The sequence below is a fragment of the Talpa occidentalis genome, unplaced genomic scaffold, assembly GCF_014898055.3.
Source record: "Talpa occidentalis isolate TD23 unplaced genomic scaffold, MPIMG_talOcc4v2.1 talOcc4.10, whole genome shotgun sequence".
Taxonomy (NCBI): Eukaryota; Metazoa; Chordata; class Mammalia; order Eulipotyphla; family Talpidae; genus Talpa; species Talpa occidentalis.
The window spans coordinates 57,220,556-57,224,968 of NW_023600993.1; the positions used below are offsets into that span (position 1 = coordinate 57,220,556).

The window sequence follows — 4,413 nt, forward strand, 5'->3', positions numbered from 1 at the left end:
TTCTCCTGCCAGTTTCTCCTCCCCACAAGGATGCCCAGGAATAATGGTACAAATTCACCAACACAAGGAAAACAAAAACAAAATACAGTTATAATCACAAAAAAAGCAAACATTTTGCTGTAATTCTGACAACCATCTCCAGGATTTTTATGCTGAAAAATAAAAAATGCTCATGAAAGAAAGTAAAAAAAAAAAAAAAAAACTAAATGAATGGAAACATCTACACACAATGTTGGTGAATTGGAAGATTCAATAAGGTAAAATTGACACTGCTGCCTAAATTGATCCACAGTTTTAATGCAATTCCTGTCAAAATCTCAAAGCAGGCTAAAGAAATCTTCACAAAGTAGTGGTGATAGTGGAGAAGTAGACACAGGGGTCATTTGCAAAAAATAGGTTTAAGATGCTCACCAAAACCACAGCAGTTTACTACATATTCATTAGAAGCGATATATTAAAAGAGCTGTAATGCTTTTTAAAAAGAAGATACTATTTGTATTTTTATTATTATTATTATTATTATTATTATTAGCTCATTGCCTCCAAGAAAGCAAGATGGGTCACCAGCAGCTCTACTGGAGTCAACCAAGAAACTCCCACCAGTATTCTCGTTCTTGCCTCCCCTGCTCAGACCCAAACGCTCTGACCTGGAAATACAAACTCACCATGTGCTGGCAGTGTTTCTGTCAGTACCCAAGGATATAGGCTTCATTATGTAGGACTAAAGGAACTTCCTTGAATTGGTCATGAAGATATAAATTTTATAGCAGAAACAACACTAGCTCTTTACACATAAAAGAAAATAAAAAATATTTCAAAAACATAATAAAAATAAAAAAAAAGCAGATACTAAGTGTTGGTGAGGATGTAGAGAACTTGGAACACCCTAACATTGCTGGTGGGAATATGTAAAGGTGCTGTCACTTTGGAAAACAGTGTGGAAATTTCTTAAAATATTAAGTATAAATTTATCTTATAATCTGGCAATTCCACTCCACACCCATGAGAAATGAAAACGTGCTCACCTAACCGTGTTTATAACCATGGTAATAGCATTAGTCATAATAGTTAAAAGGCACAAGCAATTCAACTGTCCACTGAAATTTGTTTTAACTTTAATTAATGTGCTTTAGTTTTAAATGAATAAAAAGTATGCTATGTTCATACAGTAAAATATAATGGAATATTATTAAGCAACTAAAAGGAAATGAAGTACAAACCTAAATATACTTCCTAGTTGTCAGATGAAAGACCACATGTTGTATTGCTTCACTGAGCTTATATGGAAAGGAAAAAAAATGCAAATTATTTCTGCAAACAAGAACAAGAGATATTTTTCAGATCTGAACATATTCTAAAACGCTTTTGTTTAGATTGTCCTGATCATTGTGCAGCTCCATAATTTAATAAAATCATCCAGTGGATACTTTAAATGGGTGAACTTTGGTGCATAAATTACAACTAAATCTCAAAAAATTTTAAATCAATATATTTAGGCAACTTTCTGTCAAGAGGTAGTGCGGTATCTTGAGAAGAGAGTGTCCTTACCCTCAGAAGGACTAAACAAATCCTGAGTTTCTGAGGTTGTAAAGCAGTTTATAGACCAGTATCCAAAGAACCTGGGGTCATATTGAATTATAAGGCTGATTCTTCATGCAACATGACACAATGCATGGGCCTTATTGTTACAGGGCAGGGAGAGTGGCACCCCACAGCCCCCAAGCTTGCACACTCTAAATAAGTTCTGCCATCTCCCGCATTAAGACAAAACATTTTCTAGTGTATAAGACCTTTAATGGAAAGGGAAAAGAATGGAAAGGAACTTTAATATGATTAGTGTGTAATACTAATAAGACAAAGAATAAAGTTTTTTTTTAATTTTTTTAAAGATTTATTTATTTATGGATACAGGAACTGGGGTACAGGCCAGAGGTGTGGGGGTGAGAGGATTCACCAGAGTCAGAGTGGGTATCAGAATAGGCAGATCGACTGAAATACACTGCTGAGGGGATATTTTAAATCAAGCACCCAAAGTTACCCATCCCCTCATGGGTAAATTTCCAGTCAAACAGGATTGGCCCAAAGCAGGGCCACTGAGACCCGAAAGCCTGCCACAAGCCTAAGGACCTTCAGCTGGGGACCCACAGAAAAGTGGCAGAAGGGGCCCAGCACATCTGGGACAAAAGGAGAAAAATCAAGATAAAGCTGCCATTGTTAACCTCCCCACAGGTTTCTCACCAGCATCTATTTTAACAGTCGAAGACCAAGAAGCAAGCACAGTATTTTTACATGTCTCTTAGCTCCATGTGTTTCCTCCAGGTTCCCTTCTGGCTCTCCATCCTTTTTTTTTCTTTTTTTAAGTCTCTGTTCCAGCTTTCTCTCCTCCCTGTTCAGCTCCACCCTTTCTTGGGTGTGTCAGGGAATCTGGAAACTCCCCTTTCCTTGGGGACCACCCCGTTACATGATCAAAGCTGTGTTCTCAAAAGTTTATTTGTGCATAACCATAGAGGACATATTCAAAGAAATGTGGAAAAGCCCTGTGAAATATATGTTCATGATTTTTGTCTTATGTGTACATGTGTGCAAATACATTTAGACACACATTTTATTTAGTATATGAAAATTGTTTGCATTTGAAGACAAACGGTTGAATCCCCTGCTTCTATCACTACTAACTGTATGAACTTGGGTTATTCCTTAATCTTAGTGTAAAATTAAAACGAGAGTTAAGTGTTTGTGAAGAGAGTATCAAGTAGTGAAAAACAGACTACCACGTTGAAGCTTCCTTCTTGTTCACAGTCTGCTCATGTTCTGACACGTCTCAGGTTTCCCCCTTTAGGGCCTCAAACTCACTAGACCAGTCGTCCCCATTTATAATGTTACTTCCTTGCTTCCGGTGTTTCTCCTCAAAATAGGAACATGTTCAATAATCACCTTAATTTTTTTTGAGATATATTTATTTATTTATTTACTTATTTATTTTGTGGGACCCTCGCCGGCAGCCGGGGAATGAACCGGCACTGCAGAGGCTGCGGGCAGCCTCACAGCCCAGCGGTCAACCGGTGCGCCACCAGGGGAGGCCCAGATATATTTATTTTTATACAAGAGCTGGTGTACAGGCCAGAGGCAAGGGTGAGAGGATCCACCAGAGACAGAGCAGGGAGCAGAACAGGCCGACTAACGAAATACACTGCTGAGGGGAGCAGCGGGCAAGAGAGGAGAGGTCTGCCGCGCCACGTGGGATCCTGGCCTGCCAGCCGGGATCAAACTCACAATGCAGAGGCTGCGCTCAACCTGCTGTGCCACTGAGGAGGCCCTCACCTTAAATTTTTTTAAAAAACCTTTATTAACTCTAGACACTGCTAATTCTTTGATTTATTTTCTTTTGCACGAAAGTTCTACCTGAACTCTTCCTTACCTCATTTCTTACTAGTTCTCTACCTTTTGCAGTCTTTTTCTCCACTTCTGGAGAGACACTGTCCTTGCTCAGTTGAATATGATTTCTGACCTTTTGGGTTTGATTTCCTAGCTCCTCTACTTTGAAGCTGAAAGTGCATGACAAAGGAGTGTCTGAGGACCCCAAATTGTGAAGGGGTAAACATTCTTAAAGAGGGTCCAACCATCTCTGTACAAAAAGGCAAATAAAGTGTATTTTTAGTGTGAAAGATCTTTAATTTGTGTGCATGGAATGAGAGAGAAGGAAAGATATTACTAATAAACTAATAAAACTCCAAAAATTACCTATACCTCTGGGTAAATGCCCAGGCAGGCAAACAGACTTGGCCCAATGTAGGGCAGCTGAGGCCTGAAAGCTTGCCACAAAACTAAAACATGTTCTGAGAGGGAACCTCAAGAAATGGATTGGGCCTCCCCAGTGGCGCAGCGGTTGAGTGCTGGGTTGCGAAGCTGCCCGCAGCCTCTGCAGCGATGGTTCGATCCCCGGCTGCTCCCCGGCCACTGGAGGAGGGTCCCGCATGGCACGCAGATCTCTCCTGCCGCCCGCTGCTCCCATCAGCAGTGTACTTCGGTCCTGCTGCCTGCTCTGCTCCCTGCTCTGGCTCTGGTGAATTCGCTCATCCTCCCGCGCTTCTGACTGTACCCAGTGCTTGTATAAATAAATAAATAAGTCTTTAAAAAAAAAAAAAAAATGGATTAGGCAGGTCCCAGGGAGGTAAGATGGAGAGACCTAAAATGCAAATTGTATGAGGCAATCTACCACGGGATCAAAATAACAGCTGCCTGGGCGTCTCCGGTGGCGCAGCGGTTGAGCGCTGGGTTGCAAAGCTGCCCGCAGCCTCTGCAGCGCCAGTTCAATCCCCGGCTGCTCCCCAGCCACAGGAGGATGGTCCCACATGGTGCAGACCTCTCCTGCCACCCACTGCTCCCCTCAGCAGTGTACTTCGGTCCTTCTGC

The 4,413-nt window shown here is 41.3% G+C and overlaps 1 pseudogene; it reads left to right on the forward strand.

Annotated features, from left to right (window-relative positions):
• The first annotated feature begins 555 nt into the window (after positions 1 to 555).
• LOC119237624 (40S ribosomal protein S29-like) lies at positions 556 to 3,590 on the forward strand (annotated as a pseudogene).
• The last annotated feature ends 823 nt before the right edge of the window (positions 3,591 to 4,413 follow it).